We start from the raw sequence: 20865 nt of genomic DNA on the forward strand, positions 1-20865 counted from the left end.
ATTATTGCTTTAATTTCTGCAGTGATTTTACATTATCTTGAGTGGTAACTTCTGGTTATCATTGTTTCAGAGCAAGGCATTCATTCCCCCAGTGCCTGGTTAATTTCACCACAGCCTTTTTGTCAGAAAATATCCAAGAAGATACTAAAAATAAGCCTGTTGTTATGAAAATGTTTCTGAACTTTTGCTGCTGGGAAATCCTCGGTGCCTGAACTGTACAAATACTGATTCACGGGGTATCTAGTTTACATTGGCTTGTAAATATTTTTTCTTACTGCAGTTTATAATGGTTCCCTTGTGTGGTGGATATTCTAAAAGTAAGTGAAAAGGGAAGAAGAGATACTATTTAATAATCTTTAAGTCTTCCCTGGAATTGTTCATGGGTTTTCCCTTATCAAAGGTTGAAGAGATTTATTGAGTGAATTTAAATTGCAATTTAAAGAGGATTGTTTGCTTGGTTTGTTACTTATGGTATTTAGCTCATCTTTCTTTGTCTTTGGTATTTGGATTTTGCACAATTGTTTATAATTTCCAAATTGTGATGCACAGTAAGAGGGTTGGGTTTGTGCGTGGGCTTGTAAAACAAAGAAAATGTATGTAGCGTATACACCCAAAACAACACATTTCTTAGGACTCCTTTCTGACTGCCTCTGATGGTTATGTAGGTTGAGATTCAACATTTACAGGAATAAATAACTGTACATCTGGGACATGCAAAATAACCAAATTTTGGAGGAAGCAGTACATGAGATTAAAAAATGCAAATTTTCTCAGGAATGTAATTAATTATAAGTACTCTAAGAGGGATGATTGTATTTCTCAGATGGTTCTCTTAAGCAGAGAAGACATTAACATACTTAGATGGTGACAAAGAACATTTACTTTTATGTATTGTTATAGTCTCGTATAACATCTCCTGATATTTAGTACATATAATATAAACTCTCTAGATACCTGGAACAAAAAGATACACATAGATTTATTTAGCACACAGATTGAAGCTGGATCATGAAGGTTGCAATGCAGATATAGACTCTGCATAAATGTAAGCTAATCTTATTCTCTGGTACCTCTGAGCACTTGGTGATGCTTTTATTATTTAAGGCATCTGATGTTGTGACAGAGTGATTATTCACATGTGTCTATTCCCATCTGTCTTCTATTAAGATTGATGGCTCTCTCTCTTCTTGTCCCTATAGCTGGCAATCCACCAGGAACTGCTTCTCTTAATCTGTTCTGATTTTTGGATTCCTGCCACCTGTATACATTAACATGTTTACAAATAAAGTATATTATTTCTACACTCAAAAAGTAGCCCTGCCAAGGAAGAAAGATCGACTCAGTTGCCTATGGTTTCATTAAAACACAGTTACTGCAAGACTAATATCACATGTATACCCATTACTTTATTCCCTTTTGGATAAGCAACTTTTGCAAAGTATAGAAAGAAATTGCAATTTAAGGAAAGTAGAGGCACCAAATTAAAGTAAATAAATCCCAATAGATTCATTTTTATACGGTTAAGGCTTCCTTTGACAAGTCTGGGGGTCAGTACTCATCTCCGTTTCCTAGTTGAAGGAGACAGTGTTGTCCAAAGATGCTTCCATGGTCATGTAACCAGCATGACTATATGCTGGGGCACATGGAACACAATTACTTTCCCACAAGTAATTTCCCACTATTCATCTACTTACATTTGCATGCTTTTGAACTAGATTGACTGGCTGGGGCAAGAATGGGAGTTCATCTCATAGTGTGGTACTTGGGTCTTCAACTACAACCTTCCAGTCAACAAGTTTTCATATTGGCTTTATAAATTGGTTGTTCTGTGTCTTTATTTTATATGGTGTTTTTAATCTGTTGTTGCCTACTCAGAATCACTGTGGGCAGCATAAGAGCCATGGTGGCACAGTGGTTAGAATGCAGTACTGCAAGCTGCTATTGCTGATCACCGGCTGCCAGCAGTTTGGGTCTCTCCGGGTAAAGGTTGACTCAGCCTCCCATCCTTCCAAGGTCGTTAAAATGAGGACCCAGATTGTTGGGGACAATATGCTAACTCTGTAAACTGCTTAGAGAGGGCTGTTAAGCACTGTGAACTGGTATATAAGTCTAAGTGCTGTTGCTATATATATGGAGTTTGCAACCAACACCATTTCCTTTCCATTCCTTTCTACCTTTGGAAACCCTTCTTGTTTCCGCTCATATCAATATACTATTTCGTATGTACATTTCTCATTACAATGCACATTCTTAGTTTGTCTATAGAAATTATTATAAAATATATGTTCTCTTCTACATAATAGTATGGGAAGAAGCAAATCTTTTGAAAAAACATAACTCTTGAATTTAGGGTTTGTAATAATTGCCTTTTGCTAGATGCTGACAGTGAGACATTACCAAGCATTATCTGTTAATTATCAGTAGTTTTACTAGGTTCATTTTCTAATATATTAATTAAAAGAGAGTTTAGTTGTAGTGGGTAGTGTCATAAAAACAAATGTACTCATATACTTATGACAAAAATGAGAGGGTTTTAAGCAATGTGACAACAATGGACCAGAAAAGAGTTAGTTTTGGCATCCCAAAGGGGAAATGATTAATGCATTGAATTGACGCTTTCACCAAGGGGATTGATAGGAAGGCCTTATTTTCCCAGTTTTGTACATGGAAAAGTGACACAATACATGGATGCTTAATTTGCTTATTTCTTAGGAACGTGCAGAAGGTTCTATGTAAGTTATGCAAGGCAGAAAAATGGGCCAGTAGGCCTGCTTCTGCAGTGCAATACCCAACAAAGGAAATCCAGAAAAGATCAATGTTTCTTACCAAGGCTCTCCGGTAGAAGCATAACATCTCAAGCTGGTGGTCCAGATTGCATAGTATTTTTTAGACCATGGTAATTCCTAACAGCTATGAGATTTACCAAGATGAAAAGTTTGCCAAAGCATGTCTATGGAAATTCTCAGTCATCCAGAACATGGTTGCACCAAAGGTGCTTTTTCAAAAGGCAACTGGGACTTGCTTTGTTGTGCTTGAGGACATTTCATTTCTCATTTCTAAAGCATCCTGTTTCATTTTCCTCATCCTCAGTTCAATTCCCAAAGTATCCTGTTTGCCTATTGCTATGATTAATAAGCTGAAATGCTTTGGGCTCTCTAAACTAGAGCATTGAAGAAGTGTTTGTGGTGACAATAGTTTGGTATTTTATAAGAAAGATTTTTACTTCTAATCTCTTCCTAGCAATTTTATTTTTTCTGGGATCCAACCAGTATAAATGTCTCAGAGGAACCTCAGAAGAAGAAATTTCATTTATTTGGTATTATATGTTGCTGTATGATGTGGAAAATGTAGGGGAAAAAACCTCATATACTAATAATCAATGTAGTGCCAGGGAAAGAGCATCCAAAATATTTACTCTTATGTGCTGTTATGGTTTTATATAACATCTCCTGGTGTGTAGTATATAATGTGAATTCTCTAGATACCTGGAACAAACATTGACATATGTAACTATAAATCCTCTGCCAGGTGAGTCTCCATTGCATATTCAAACCTTGGTGGTCTCCATATGGATGGAATTATTGTCTTGTCTGTTCTCGCTCATCAACCTGCCCTTAATTGACTCCATGCCCTCCATTCAGTCAAAGTGGAGAATTCCAGATGAATAACATTTGAGTGTTTTATTCAAATGTTTGGACTGAAAGCAAAGCATCTAGGTTTGGATATGTGGGTAGGATATATTGATTTTAAAGAATTAAAAAGCAGTGTTTCAAGCTGTTTAACCTGTTTAGTCTGTTATATAAATATAAATTAGTTGACAGTTTACAAGAACTTTGTTTACATACATTGTCTATTCAAAAGGAAATTCCTACTCTATACAGATGGAGGATGAGGGGAGAAGAACATGTTTTTATAATTAATTCAGTCTGTTCACAACATTAGATCATCACAAATGTATATGTTTCTTTTAAACAACAGAAATCCTGGAATAACAGAATTTTTGCAAGCTAACCTTATTAAAACCAGAGAATGGGTAGCATTGACATGTAGATTAAATATATATTATGCCTAATAATTAACTTTTATGTATGCATAAAATGATTATTTATAATCAAATGTTTTGAAATGTATTAATTGTAAACTGAAATTATAAACACTGTGTTCCTCCATTTACAATCAAAGGCCCTTATATTTTCACAAACTGTGCTAATAGCCTCTTTTGTAACCAATCCTTCCCTGTTCATACCAAATAGAATGTTCATATTCTTGGAAGACCTGCCTATCCTGGGATACGTGAATACATTGTATGCATGATAGCTGCAAGATACAAACCTATTAAGGTTTAAGTGATTCATTCAACATTCACTCAAACATGAAAAATGCCATGATTATAACAACTGTAAATGGAGTTGGTCAATTTGCAGTTTGTTTCACCACATGACTTGGCTATCCTAGAGGCGTAGAAAAAGATTTCATGAAGAGGTTAAAAATAATTCCATTGATAGCCTCTTTTGTAACCTAAAACATATGAAGACTAAAACATATGAAGAACGGTTGCAGGAACTGGGTATGTTTAGCTTAAGAGAAAGAAGGACTAGGGGAGACATGATAGCAGTGTTCCAATATCTCAGGGGTTGCCACAAAGAAGAGGGAGTCAAACTATTCTCCAAGGCACCTGAGGGTAGAACAAGAAGCAATGGGTGGAAACTAATCAAGGAGAGAAGCAACTTAGAACTGAGGAGAAATTTCCTGACAGTGAGAACAATTAATCAGTGGAACAGCTTGCCTCCAGAAGTTTTGAATGTCCCAACACTGGAAATCTTTAAGAAGATGTTGGATAGCCATCTGCCTGAAACGGTATAGGGTTTCCTGCCTAGGCAGGGGGTTGGACTAGAAGACCTCCAAGGTCCCTTCCAACTCTACTATTGTATTATTGTATTGTAATATATGTGTATATAGAATCATAGGGTAAAGCGTGGGATGATAAATAGAAGTGAAGAAAACAAAAATGATGTGAGTAACATTTGTGTCAATTGGAGTTGGGACACAAGGTGAACAAATAACATTGCATGTATCATAGTTTCAATCATTTGTGTTGGTGATGTAAAATGACCAAATTTCAACATTTGCATGAGCTGCATAATGATGCATTCATCATAATTTGGATGTCTTCATGACTTCTAATCAATTAACAGTCTAAAGTGTGTATTATTAGGCATTTCCTAATTTAAGACCTAAGACGCCTTTTATTTTAGATGTTAACACTTCACTCCCTGCTCATAGTTAAGGCAGTAGGCTAGAACCCAGGTGACTGTGAATTCTAGGCCCACTTTAGGCATGAAAGCATAGGGGTGATCTTGGGCCAGTCATTCTCCTAGGCGCTGCTTGGAGTGTCTAAGCACGGGTTAACATCAGCTTGCTGCCCAAGGACTGAGTTCGAATTCTTGTAGCTCCGCCTCTTGCTCCCCTCAGAGGCTCAGTTTTAAAAACTCAGTCGCACTACAGGACGCAATTTGGGGAGATCCAGTCCTTGAGCAGCAGACTGGACCCTCTGGTTAGTGTAGTTTGCTCCCTTTAAGTAAAAATTTTAAGTTTAGTTAGCTCCTAGATAGAGGTTTGTTATTTTTTTAGTATTTTCTTGCATTTTCTTGTATTTTCGACTGTTTGCCGTTTGAATTTCGCGTGCGAGCCAGGCTGCCTGGAGCGCGACTCGCTTCTCGCAGCGACGAGAGCGATCACACCGAAGGGGGTTCGTTTGGCGGCTGCCAACGAACAACTGGGGAGCAGGTAGGAGGCTAGGACCCCAAAGGACAGCATTAGGCTGTATCCTTTTCCCCCGGTGCCGCTCCAGGTGCGAAAACGCGAACGGTGGCCATTTTTATTTAAAAATTTTGGCGCGCTTTTTTCTGCCAGGGCTTTTAGCCTCATCGCGTTGCCTGCGCTCTCTGCAGATCGCCGCAGTAGGGGTTGAAGAGGACCATCGCAGGGTCTCCTGACTGGGTCTCTTCCCTCCAGACCTACAAAGCGGCCTCAGGGGTTCTTTTGGTCATCTAGACCATTCACCCTTGCCTTCTTCAGCGCGGATCTGCTGGCTTCCAGCCTCATCTCAGCCGGAGCCATTTTCCAGCCACCACTTGCCTGCAGCACGAGGTTCCCAGCGATGCAAGCCTCAGATTCTCCAGCACCTCAGCCATCGGGAAGGGTTCCCAACGCTATGGAGAAGCAAGTGGATCAGCAGGCTGGCCCACCAGCAGCTAAACGCAGCAGGACCAACCCTGCTGCTAAAGGTGAAGGGGTGGGATGCCCAGCTAAGGGGAAGGCTCCTAAAGCCAAGCAGCCTTCTAAGGCTGAGGAGAGACTAGCTGCTAGGAGGCAGAGGACCCTGGAAAAACAGTTCCAGAAGGCCTTATCTGCCCAGCAGGCCCTTCCCCCAGCTCCTACTCCTGGGGAGGAAGGGATTCCTGTTCCATCTACCTCCAGGCAAGGGATTCCTCCCTCCCTTCCAGGGGAAAGGGAGGAATTTGATTTTTCCCCTAATCCTTCCAGGGCCTCTATGGGTTCCCCAGGCCATTCCCTGGCAGCAGATTCCCTTGATGAGGCAGACTCCCTGGCAGAGGAGGGCTCCTTCATCTATTCAGTAACTGGGCCAAATACCCCTCAGGCCCACGATCTCCCTTTGCCCAAAAGCATGCAGGAGGTGGTGGCAGAGGCCATCTCTCGGGGTATCACTGATGGGATGATGCAGCTGGCATCTAAGCTTCCCTTGGCCTCTGCTAATCCCAGTAAGGGAAAACCGGCTAGGGCACAGGGACCTCCAGCTAGGGAGGCCTCACCTGCCCCCTCGGGCATCAGTGAGGTTTCTGATTCAGAGGAGGTGGAGCGTGATGCTCCAGACCTCTCTGAGGATGAAAATCCCACACCAGAACCCCCCCCTCTCTGGGTCTTTTCAACTCTTCCATGTTTCGGGCTATCCTGACTAAGGCCCGGGCTGCAGGACCCCAGATGGGCCTGCCAGCTCCTAGGCCCAAACCTGCCTCGGATCAGGCATCCATGGAGACCATCGGTCCCCAGAACCCAGGGGCAGGGCTTTTCAATGAGGTTTCTCCCCCCCTAGACTTGGTTCCAGCCCCTCAGCTGTTCCTCGACATTATCCAACGCCAATGGACCCAGCCTGGTTCCTTGGCAAACCCCAGTGGGAACGACAAGAGGTTATATACCATGGAAGAGCCTCTGGAGGAGCTCCTAAAGCTCCCCCAGGTTGATGACCCCATTATGTCCCTTACCTCCAATTTGGCTCTACCTGCTGAATTACTGGAGGGGCTCAAGGCAGAGGACAAAAGGGCTGAATCGTCTTCTATCAAGACACATATGGCCACTGCTTGGGCCATGAGAGCATCTTCTGCCTCTTCCTACTTTGGAAGGGCAGCTCTCTTCTGGCTCCGCAAACTATTGTCCGGCCTACCGGCTGGGGACACTAAAATGAGACAGAACGTGAATAAGATCATAGCAGCCATAGAATACTCTGCTGGTGGCAGTCAGATGCTCTCCTGAAGGGCTCCTACTTCAAAGAGCCGGAGTGCCTGGTCATCACGACAGATGCCAGCCTCTTCGGGTGGGGGGCACACCTTCAGAACCAGGTGATCCAGGGCAGATGGTCACCAGCGGAGCTCGCCCACAATATAAACTGGCTAGAGCTCCGGGCTGCCAGACTGGCCCTGCGGCATTTCCTCCAGCTGGTCAGGGACAAGGATGTGCTGGTCCTGACCGACAACATCGCCACGAAAGCGTACATCAATCATCAGGGCGGCACACGATCCCTTGCTCTGATGACGGAGGCTGAATCCCTGGGTCGGTGGGCGGAACGACACCTCAAGTCTCTGCGGGGGAGGACAACGCGACTGCAGACTGGCTCAGCAGATCCACCATCCAGAACGCGGAGTGGCGCCTTCACCCGGAACTGTTTCATCAGCTGTCTCTGCGATTCGGCCTTCCAGTCGTCGACCTCTTCGCGTCTCCGGCCAACGCCCAGCTACCCAGGTACTTCACGAGGTTCCAGTGCCCAGGGGCAGAAGGCACGGACGCTCTTCGCTCTCCCTGGCCTCCGGGCCTGCTGTACGCCTTCCCGCCCCTGCTGCTAATTCCACAGGTCATCGGGAAGATCCTGACAGAGGGAGCGGAGATACTGCTGGTGGCTCCTCACTGGCCGAGGAGATCCTGGTTCGCCGACCTGGTCAGTCTCTCAGTGTCTCGTCCCTGGCGCATCCCTCAGGACTGCATATCCCTCAGCCAAGGGGCCATCCATCACCCGGAACCCCAGTGGCTGAAACTTGCCGTGTGGCACTTGAAGGGGAGATCCTGAGACTCAGCGCATATTCGGATAAGGTGATCCGCACCATCCAGGCATCCAAACGTCCATCAACGGTCAGAATTTATGAAGCTACCTGGTCGGCCTTCTCTCGCTGGTGCCTTCAACACCAGATCTCTGCCACTTCTGCCACCGTTCCCCAAGTTCTGGACTTTTTGCAGGACGGTCTTGACAGGGGTCTGGCACCCAACATTCTCATATGCCAGACTGCCGCCTTGGCCTCCATCCTGTCTACTGAGTCGCACCTGTCCCTCAGCAAACACCCGCAGGTGCGCAACTTCCTCAAAGGAGCCACCAATCTGGCTCCTCCTACCATCCACAGGTATCCTAAATGGGACTTGTCCGTGGTGCTACGTTCTCTGTCCGGGCCACCATTTGAACCTCTTCGGACAGTTGGACTACGCCACCTGACCCTCAAGACGACATTCCTCATTGCCATCACTTCGGCACGCCGGATCTCTGAACTGGCGGCTTTGTCAGTCAGAGAGGACCTTTCCGTCATCCACTCCGACAGAGTGATATTACGTCTGGACCCGGCATTCGTACCAAAAATCAACAGCGTTTTCCACCGCTCGCAGGAAGTGATCCTCCCGGACTTTTGTCCGCATCCCAAGCACTCCAGGGAACGTGAGTGGCATAAGCTGGACGTCCGCCGTTCCCTGCAGATCTACATGAAAAGAACAGCTCCTTTCCGCAAGTCGGAGGCCCTCTTTGTGTCATTTCAACCTGCCTCCATGGGCAAGAAGGTCACCTCCGCTACAGTAGGGCGCTGGATAAGGGCGTGTATCCAGCTGGCCTACGAACATCAGGGCAGGTCGGCGCCTCCTCGTATCACTGCACACTCGACAAGAAGTGCTGCTACATCGGCTGCATGGGCCACCCAAGCATCCATTGAGGACATCTGCCGGGCTGCTATGTGGTCAGGCCCGTCACCATTTGTCAAGCACTATAGACTGGACACCTTTGCCTCGGCTGAGGCAGCCTTCGGGAGAAGAATTCTGCAGAGGGTTGTGGCTAGTCCCGTGCCCGTGAACAGTTCTTCCCTCCCTGGGGGATCATAGCTTTGGCATGTCCCGTGCTTGGACACTCCAAGCAGCGCCTAGGAGAATGACCGTTGGCTTACCTGAATGGTCTTTCTCTAGGCGCTGCGGGAGTGTCCAACCCCACCCTATCAGGGGTCGCGGGGTAGTTTTTTCATTGGATTGGACTATTGCATTGACAGTTCCTTTGGACACTTCGTTTTTTTAAAACTGAGCCTCTGAGGGGAGCAAGAGGCGGAGCTACAAGAATTCGAACTCAGTCCTTGGGCAGCAAGCTGATGTTAACCCGTGCTTGGACACTCCCGCAGCGCCTAGAGAAAGACCATTCAGGTAAGCCAACGGTCATTCTCTCTCAACCCAACTTTCCTCATAGTGTTGTTGTGGGGAAAATAGAAAGGCATATTGTGTGTGTTCACTGTCTTGACTTATTTAGACAAATAATAGTATATAAATAAGATATCAGTTACTTATCTGTTTACAGGGTTAACATTTCTGATTCCTTTGTGAACTGATGATATAGCCCTAGATATATTTTACGGGTAGTATTAAGTAACTATAGTGAAACAAAGGTCCTGTCTTTAGTGGTCAGATAGGGACTTCTGTATTTTGGAGACAGGTTTATTTATGATAATGCTGAGCTTATTCAGAGAGAATGCAACTGGGCTTTAACTTGGTAAGCTTGGAATTAAATATAATTCCTATCTTATTTAAAAGAAGCACCTTTGGGTAAAAGTACATTTGGTTCTGTGTAAGTTTTGTAATAATACATGCATACATACATATTGCCAAAAGTACTCTCTCACAACTGAATCTGATTATTTGGATGGGTGAGCGAATACGCTTGGCACTATAGTGTACTTCTATATTTATTTCTGTCTATACAAATGTACAAAAAGAATAGAGTTCATCACAAATTAAAGTGCTAATTTTTAAAGAATGCATTTGAGTTTTCAGACACCTCCTGGCACAGGGGCGGGAATACCACCCACATTAGGGATGCCCAACTTCCAGGATATGAGGATGCGGGCCTTCCAGCAGTGCATGGCAGCAACTTTTCAGCAGCCACAGATGCAGCCCCAGGCAGCCCCCGTGCCTAGGGTCTCGGAAGGGCTAGAGACTCAGGAGAAAGATTTTGCAGAATCACCTGCCTCCTCCCAGGGGTACAGCGATTACAGCTATTACAGCGCATTCCACACAAAGCGCGGCCACCTCAACAGCCTGAGCCACCCAGGCCTCATTGACTGAGATCTATAGGGCAGCTACGTGGTCTTCCCCCTCACCTTTCATGAGGAACTACAAACTGGACTCCTTTGCCTCTGCAGAGGCTTCATTCAGGTGTAGGGTGTTGCAGGCTGTGCACAGGGCGGAGGTGACGCCTCACCAGGCATAAGGTTTGTGCAAGCTCTTAACATGGGTAACCCTCCCTAGGGACGTGTAAGCTTTGGTATGTCCCATCCTGGATACTCCTCCCCTCACTATGGAGAAAGGGCGTTGGTACTTACCTGATACGCCTCTTTTCATAGTGGGGGAGGAGTATCCAGGATGGGATGTACCAAAGCTTACACGTCCCCCTCCCTGATATGGTTATGTAACATGAGCTTTATGTTTGATGGTTGAGCTGTTCTGTTGAAGAAATAAATAAAGGTTGAAACTAAGATAAAGTCTGGAGTAGATGACACAGCGAGTTGGATAGAGTTCTTCGCCAATAACTGGGTGGAGCCTGGTGACCAAGGCATGGCTAAAAGAGCTTATCTGACTCATCTTAATGAGAGGACAAGGTCAACCCATCCTGGATACTCCTCCTCCACTATGAGAAGAGGAGTATCAGGTAAGTACCAACACCCTTTTGCAAGTATTCTTCCCTATTTATTATGGTGTATCTTAAACATTCATACCTTTATGTATGCTTCATGGCATCATACAGTCTATCTAATATGCTGCAGATAATTTGGTTTTTCAGCCAACAGCTGAAACAATTTCCATAAACAATCCCGGTCAACTAATGTCACATAAATATTTCTTTATATATTTATCCCTAAATATATTAAATAACTTGGATTTTTTAATTTAAATCGGACTTTTTTATTTTTATCAAATTTATTTTAATAAAATGCTTTTGAAGTAAAAAAAAATCTATTTAAAGGTAGTTTTCTAAGATACATTAATAATTTAGTTAATTCAGCATGAAATGGAGCTTAGTTAAGTAGCATGAGGCTATATGTTCTGCAATATTGGGACTGTTGGTGAATCAACAGCAGGTCAGAGGAGGATCTGCTCCGGGAGAGAAATGATAGTTTCTCTTTAAAAATTGCAATTTAAATCGAATTGATTTAAATGAAGCCTTTTTACTACGATTCACAATTTAAATCAACTTGATTTAAATCAAATCCACCCTGACCCTTTTAATCAGGGCTGCTTAATAAGTCACTTTTTATATTTAAAATATGTATTGTATTTGAATTACTGTGATGGAATAGCAAAAGCATTCTTCCAGTTATTTCATACAGGTTCAGTTTTCACTCAGTAAGTCACACAAACCTTAAGGGGACTATATCTACATTTTAATTTTTCTTACTTTACAGCATTACATCTAATGAAAAGGTTAAAATCATTCATCCTAATAGAGATTCCCTATTTGGGAGTTGTTTTCTTTTCTGCAATTGTTTATCAGTGTATGTAACTTAATCAGTGCAAAGGAGAGTGAAGTTTGTTAGTTGCTTATATATTAGTATGCCCTGCCAGTCTTGATTGGACTATGGCTTCTTCTTTGATCTTTAATTAACATTGTTCCTTTCATGATTGTTTATCTATTTACACAGACAGCAAACTGTTTTCTCCCATGCATTGATGATGTTATCTGGCCTGGTAATAAAATATCTGCAGGAAAAAAAACTTAAGCTTAGATCAGACAGCCAGGAGTTTAAATTTTACATATATATGGACTCTACTATTGGAGATTCTTTATTTAATATTAAATTTCTACAGTAGTTGAAAAGATTTCAAAATGGATATCTTGGACACTGGAATATCATATATGGAATATTTTTCTGAATATGATTGTATTATGAAAAAGATTTATATTGGTGGTTCATTGATGCTCTCTGAGTTCGGTTGTTTTCTTGTTGGTGTTTCATTGCTCAATTAGGAACCTCATTAATGCTAGAAGGGAGTGGGGTTTGTTCTCTGCCTCTTATATATGAACAGAGAGCAAACCTCACTTGCTTCTAGCACTGATAATGTTACCTAGTTGGGTAATGAAAAATCTGCAAGAAAACAATCAAGCTTAGAGAGCACCAGTGGCCCCACCGTTCAATCCTGAGCCACAATATAAGCCTTCTATTGAAAGGCTTACATTGTTGAAAGTATAACAACAGGACATCAGTCAGTAACAATCAGAGTTTTGGTGTTTAAAGACTTGATTTTTTGAATACTCCTTGAATGGTCGTCTGGTTCTTCATTCTTAGTCACAAATACTTTATGATATCTGACTAAACAATAATTGCATAGAAATATTTTAAACAGAACATTTTGTAGACGTTTCAAGACATTAAAAAAATGCCAATTTCAATATAACAGAGGTTTGTTCAGTCATAATTTACTTTGGTTAACTTTGAATCCATAATTTCAGTTTGTATATTTATTATTAAGCCATATATACTTAATATTATTTTTAGTAATCCCTCCCCTTTAAAAAAGATAAGGAAAACTTTTAACTAATAGTAAACATGTTACATTATGTTAGTATAGATGAAAGTTATGCTCAATTCTAACTTTTGGGAAGTCTTTTGCGAGACTGCATATGGATCTTCAATGGTAATCCATAGCTGTCCGGGTTTACATACCGTGTTAAGTAAAATCAAACAACTTGTAGTGTAATAAAGTTTGAGTCTATCCATAATTTTTTAATACTTTATGTATAAAGTGCAGTTAAATGCAACTTTGAAAGCCACATGAATGCAATGTATTTATTTTGAGAAGACTGAAACTATGATTAACACGCCTTTGTTTTAATAATTTTCCGGAGCGAGGGACAGGAGGCTCTGGTGGATAGGCTCGAGTGGATGGTAATGACATGCCCATTTGGCCACGAGACTGGGATGAAGCTGAGGACACGCCTCTGTGCTCCACCCTTTCTTCTCCAGTTCATCTCAGTTCGGCCAAATAGCGAGTCATATTTTAAACTTCTCCTGCGATTTCTATCTCTACTGGAACCTCCTTGCCTCTGCAGCCTCTGAATCTAGCTCTCTGCTCTAGCCTTATATCTATTTAATATAAAGCACACACCATGACAGTAGATTGGTGTTAAATGGCTGATTCTTTGTCTAGTTTGATCAATAATTGTCTTTGTTCAGTATTCTCATTTTATATTAGAAGCTGAAATTGGCATTCTGTTGTCTGGTGTTCAGATGAAAAAGTTCTTAACAGTAGTGAGATTTTCTTTTTATTACCCCAAAGTATAACTCATAAATACCATATGTATTTTCACAATTACACATACATTTTCTCTTTCACATACATTTTTATGCTGATATAAGACAGATTCAACTGTTCTCTTACTTGGCACAGGAATTATATGCTTCTATCATATTGGTTTATGCCTACTACATTTGCTCATTGTATATATAACATAAAGCAGAACTAAGCAATGAGGAATATTGGGTATGATTTAGTATGTAGGTGGTCCTCATTTAATAAATTTGTTCAGTAACTGTTTGAACATACGATGGCACTGAATTGACAGTTACAACTAATCTTTGTACCAGTAGTGGGATTCAATTTTTTTTTACTACAGGTTCTGTGGACATGGCTTGGTGTGTGTGGCAGGGGAAGGACACTGTAAATCTTCATTTCCTCCCCACTCCAGGGGAAGATCACTGTAAAATCCCCATTTCCCCCTAATCAGCTGGGGCTATTCTCAGGCAGAGAATAGATGGGGGCAGCGCCAGTCAGAGGTTGGTATTTATCGGTTCTCCAAACTACTCAAAAGTTCCGCTACCGGTTCTCCAGAACTGGTCAAAACTTGCTGAATACCACCTCTGCTTTGTACTCACAACTGTTCAAGGTCCCGATGTTTCATGAACTTGATCTGAGTGCTTGGCATCTAATACTATAGAATCCCAGTCACATGATTGGGATTTGCAACCTTCCCTACCAGTTCCAATATGCAAATTCAATGGGAAAGCCAGCAGGAAGTCTCAAGTCATGGTTAGGTGAAGTCTTTGTTTAAGGATGGCAACCAGGAACATTGGAACTGCTGCTACTAAGTGGCACAATTACATTTTTTTAAAACTTACAATCACATCACTTAATAGTGGGATGTTCTGTCTCAGTCCCATTGAGGTGTGTGTGTGTGGGGGGCTATCCAAATGGTTTTCATAAGTCACTTTCTTGATCTGTGCTCAATATGTATTTATATTTTTCTTGCCTTGCAGAAGATCTTTGTATTTAAAACCATCTTCTATATTCACTGCAGTATGCTTCTGGATACAATTCAAGTTGCTGGTTATTACCTACGAAGCTCTATATAACATTGGGCCAGATTATTTGAGGGACCACCTGCCTCCCATATTTTTTGCCCAACCAGTATGTGCTATGAGAATTGACATACTCTGGATACCTTTGATTAAACAATGTTGTATTTTGGGACCCAAGAAACATGCCTTCTCTATCATAGCACTGATATGACAGATAGATTTCACTACAGTGAAATCCACGTGACCACATCCTATTGGTGTTCTACAAAGTCTTGAAGACTTTGGGTCTTAGGCTTAGATGGATGGGGCTTCTTGTTGAACATATCTTTGTTTTTGCTTATGCTTGTATACATTGATTGAATCCCATCTTACTCTGTTTTGTATTGGAACTTTTTATGGTACATTATATTATGAGCTACACAGTCATTGAATTGGGTGCAGTATAAATTGAAATTTTAAAAAATGGATTGGAAGCTCGGAGCAATTAATATTGTGAGGAAAAAAGATAGGAATATCTGTCGTACATACAGTTCACAGTATACATACCTACCATATTTTCTGGCGTATAAGATGACTTTTTAACCCTAAAAAATTATTTCAAAAATCGGGGGTCATCTTATACGCTGGCTATAAGAAAGGCCATACCAAAAAACAAAAGAAAAGAAAAAGTAACGCCGCCAAACAAAAAGCCACGCAGCCACCAGCGCAGATGCCGGCCTTTTAATTGATAACCTCGGTGCTCCTCACCTGGGCACGTGGATGGATGAGCGCTGGGATGGCTTAGTAAGGTCTGGCTGGCAGTCTGGAGGAGGAAGGCCCTGAGCTCAAACTACGAAAGCCCGGTAGCACAGAGGCCTTAAGCCGGCTTGCGGGCATCTGAAAGTAGAGGGTCGTCTTATACATCCAGTCGCCTTATAAAGTGGAATATACGGTAGGTCATTATTTTCAAAAGAATTGGATTATCTTGATGAAAATTGCCTTTCCAGTGTGTTACAGAGCTACAAAGCACAAAATGGAAGGATAGTATCTTTAGCTGAATCACAGGAAAATAATGCTGGTGGGGGTGGCAGGTGTTGAATGTTCTGCTCCACTTGCCATTCGCAGATAGTTTGTTGGGCAGGATATTTATAGCCTCATCCCGTCTGTTAATTTCACAAGTCCTGTGTTTTGTGTCTTTTGAGTTTTTTAAAAAATCTCTTAACGATGATGTCTTAATTAGTTGCATTTGTGTGGTAAAATAATTCTTATTGTGATGAAGGCTTTCTTTCCCAGAGTCTGTTCTTTTTTTAGAAACATGAACCCTAGGATGAGTTTGATCTATCCCACTTGGAGGCGCAAATCATTGTTTAGCATGTTAAAGTAGCCCAAATGATAAGATGTGTTGCACTTAGATTTATATACCACTGTACAGTTCTTTACAGCCCTTTCTAAGCGGTTTACAGAGTCAGCAAATTGCCCCCAACAATCTGCTCCTCATTTTACCAACCTCGGGAGGATGGAAGGCTGAGTCAACCTTGAGCCTGGGGAGATTCGATCTGCCAAACTGCTTGCAGCCTGTGATCAGCAGAAGTAGCCTGCAGTACTCCACCACGGTTCTTAAATCATGGATACGTGATCATGAAGCACTGCCAGTGAGCATAATTGCAGGCATGTGACCACGGAGGACGGGGGGGGGGGAGGAGACATTGTAACTGTGAAACTGTAAGCTTTTGAGGAGTCCATTGGAACTTCAAACCATTACTAAGCAACTGATCATAAGTAAAGGACTACTTGTATTCTGGTCCAAAATTGAATTGTCACCAGTTTAATGTAAATGATTCCTCCCCCTTTTTTCCACCCAATTATGTTTGGTATTCGAGATTGCCTGCAGTTTTCTTTGCAAGGTTTTTCAGAAGTGATTTGTCCTTGCCTCCCTCCTAGGGCTGAAAAAAAGTAACTAGCCTAAAGACAACCGGCTTTTGCCTAACGTGGGACCAGTCTCCTGGTTTTTGATCTTATGTCTTAACCAGTACGTTAAACTAGATGTCAATATAAATGATACAGTCTGGTAAATACGGAATGCATTGATAATATCCCAATTAAAATTACTATTGTCTTTAGAATTGTGTAGTATTCAACTGACTGTTATGAATAGGCTGGAAAAGATGTGCAATATGGCATTAAGAGCTTTAGTACATTTTTCACCTTATATGGAAAGGTATCTGCAACTTATCCGGCAATCCAGTAATATTTCCAGCTGTTGCCATGTTCTTTGAAGTTAAAAGAAATTGTTTCCATTGAAAGTTTGCTAACTGGATGGATATTTAAAATTCACTAACCAAATCTCCACTTATTTTGGCTAATCATTCTTTAAAAAGAGGGTATCTTTGTTTTTCTTGCTATCTGGCTGGAATCTTTTCTTTGGTTCAGTTGTGGATAATTGCGGTTGAATCCATGTCCCTAGTGAAAAGGTCTGCCAGAGCCCTTCCCCATCCCAAGCAATTCTACTGAGATTCCATTGTTAGCTCTGGATGGCGTTGTGCTTCCCAAACAGAGCAACTTTGCAATTGGGGGATCTTTACCAATACAACGCAAACTATAAACAAAATGAGAAATAAGCACATTAGGAAAGTGGAGCTTTTAACAAATGTTTGTCTTTTTAAAAATCAGCTTTGTACGCCCAGTTCAAATCACTCTTGTATTTTGAATTATACTTGGAAGCCAAATAGCAGCCAGTGCAGTTCTTGTAGTACAAGTGGTTTTCGTTTAACGAACTGCTGCTTAATAATTATTCAAAGCTACAACAGACTAAAAAAAAGTTATTTATGACCTCGGCTGCTGCACACCCGCCCTTGATCTAGTTCATCTTTGCTTGAGGAACAGGTGGCCAATGTGGCTATGAAGGCTTTTGCACAACTTCATTTCATGGCCAGTTGTGATCATCTTGGAACAGGAGGTGTAGCCTATTCTAACTTATTCCATGTGCTCTACGAGGGGCTGCGTTTGAAGGATATTTGAAAGCTACCACGGGATTATATAGTAGCAGCTTGAATAGTTATGGGCGCATCTTAATTCACCTATATAATACTAATATAGGCAGTCCTTGCTTAACAACCACAATTAGTCCTGCAATTTGGTTATAAGTTCTTGGGCTTCTTAAGTGGTCATGACCTGACTAGATTGTACAATTGTTTTTATGAGATTGTAAATGCAGTTGCTTAGCAAATCAGATAGTGGTTTAGCAAACCACATGATTGTTAAATGGGACCAACATATCCAACAGCTATTTTTTGCCATTTTCTACCTAAAAAAACAAATAGCAAATCACAATTGTGTGAGCACAGGATGTTGCTACCAATCCTAAGTGTGAGCCAGTTTCCAATTGCCCAAAATGTGATCACTTGACCAGGGGTGTATGTCCAGAAGTCATAATTATGAGATTATATAGTAACATTTTTTTAGTCTGTTGTATCTTTGAATGGTTGTTAAGCAGCCAGTCGTTAAATTAGGTCTTTCTATGAAGAACAAGAACTTCCGACAGAAGCTTAAGACCCACCTGCTCCAATTAGCTGGCTTAACTGATTTATAGTCCCACTTTTAACCTCCTGGCAAACATCTTATTGGGTAGTTTTTAAGGGTAATTTTAATGTTTATTTGTATTTTAATTTAAATATTGTACAGTGCATATCCTACCTCCTCCGTTTACCTATTTATATATTTAAGTATATCTATATTCTGTATTCATACTGTTTTAATATGACTGTACACCGCCCCGAGTCCTGTTTAGGAAAGGGTGCGGTTTATAAATTAAAGATTATTATACGATTGTATCACAGCGGCCAGTTGATTCGCCGGACTTGGCATTGATTACTAGTCAGGCCCCACCCAGGGGCCTAGGACGTCGTAACGTATTTTCGTAATATACGTGCAGATCCAAGCAGTGCAGCTTTTTGCATTTGACTGATGGTGATTTTGTCAAGTTTTAACTGTTTTAAATGTAATTCCAGTGCTTTTGGAATAGCACCCAGTGTGCCGATTACCACTGGAATTACCACTGCTGGTTTGTGCCATAATCGTTGAATTTCAATTTTTAAGTCCTGGTATTTTGCGATTTTTTCATATTCCTTCTCGGCGACCCTGCTATCACCTGGTATTGCGATGTCTATGATTGTAACCTTATTTTTCTCAACCAGTGTGATGTCTGGTGTATTATGCGCCAGTATTTTATCCATTTGTATGCGAAAATCCCACAAGATCTTGACCATCTGACCCTCGACGACTTTTTCAGGCTTATGTTCCCACCAGTTTGTTGCTGTTTTAATGTTATAATTTTTGCACAAATTCCAGTGGATCATTTGTGCCACTGAATTGTGCCGCATTTTATAGTCAGTCTGCATGATTTTTTTACAGCAGCTGAGTATGTGGTCAACAGTTTCATCAGCCTCTTTGCAAAGTCTACATTTGGCATCATCAGAGGATTTTTCGATTTTGGTCTTAATGGCATTTGTGCGGATAGCTTGTTCTTGCGCAGCCAGGATTAGTGACTCTGTTTCTTTCTTTAATGTACCTGCTGTTAACCATAACCAAGTTTTTTTACTGTCCACTTTATCTTTTATTTTTTCCAGAAATTGGCCATGCAATGCTTTGTTCTGCCAACTCTCCATTCTTAATTTTATCACATCTTTTTTGTATTCTTGTTTCGTCTGTTGGGCCTTCAATAGATTTTTGTTCTTTACTTCGATTAATAGATGTTCCTGACTTTCTTTTAAATAATCACCCAGTGCATGTTTTTCTTCTTCAACTATTTGCTTCACTTGTAATAATCCTCTGCCACCTGATTTCCGGGGTAGGTATAGTCTATCAATATCACCACGTGGATGTAAACTGTAGTGCATTGTCATTAGTTTCCTGGTTTTTCGGTCTAAAATGTCCAAATCAGCTTGTGTCCAGTTAACTATACCAGCTGTGTATCTTATAACTGGTATTGTCCAGGTGTTTATGGCCTTGATTGTATTTCCACCATTCAATTTAGATTTCAAAATTTTCCTAACTCTGTTGGTGTACTCTCCCCTGACAATAGTTTTTACTTCTCCATGCTTGATGTTATCCAACTGCAGAATGCCTAAGTATTTGTAGGCTTCATTTTCGTTGCATTTAATTAGTTGGCCATTGGGCATTTCAATTCCCTCACACGCAGTGATTTTGCCCCTTTTTATGGATACAGTGGCACATTTTTCCATGCCAAACTTCATTGAAATATCGGTGCTGAATACTCGGACTGTGTTTGTCAATGATTGGATTTCTATTTCTGACTTTCCATAGAGTTTCAAATCATCCATATATAATAAATGCGAAATTTTTTCGGCTTCTTTGGCTGTTTGGTAGCCTAATTTCATTTTTTTTAAGATTACTGATAGTGGGATCATCGCGATGATGAAGAGAAGAGGTGAAAGTGAATCACCCTGGAAAATTCCTCGCTTGATATTAACCATTCCATAGTTCTCATTCCCTACTGCCAACTCGGTTCTCCATTGTTTCATCGCCTTTTCAGTAAAGGATGTAATATTTTTGCTAATGCCAGTTGTTTCTAAGCATTTTATGATCCAACTATGTGGCAATGAGTCAAATGCCTTTTTGTAATCAATCCAGACCATATTCAAGTTCGTTTTTCTGTTCCTACAATTTTCTAATATCATTTTATCAATTAGGAGCTGATCTTTTGTGCCCCTGCTCCTTCTTTTGTTGCCTTTCTGCTCTACTGGCAAGATGTTGTTTGTTTCCAAATAATCCATAATGTTATCTGCAATAATTCCTGTGAGTAATTTGAAGGTTGTTGGCAAGCATGTTATTGGTCTGTAGTTTTCAGGTATTGTTCCTTTAGTTGCATCTTTCTGAATCAAGTATGTTTTTCCAGTTGTCAACCATTCATCAATTTGGCCATTTTGTAAAATCCCATTCAGTTGCCTGGCCAATATTGCATGTAAACTGGTCAGATATTTGAGCCAGA

The sequence above is a fragment of the Natrix helvetica genome (genome assembly GCF_964273705.1).
Source record: "Natrix helvetica genome assembly, chromosome: 2".
In the NCBI taxonomy this organism is placed as follows: Eukaryota; Metazoa; Chordata; class Lepidosauria; order Squamata; family Natricidae; genus Natrix; species Natrix helvetica.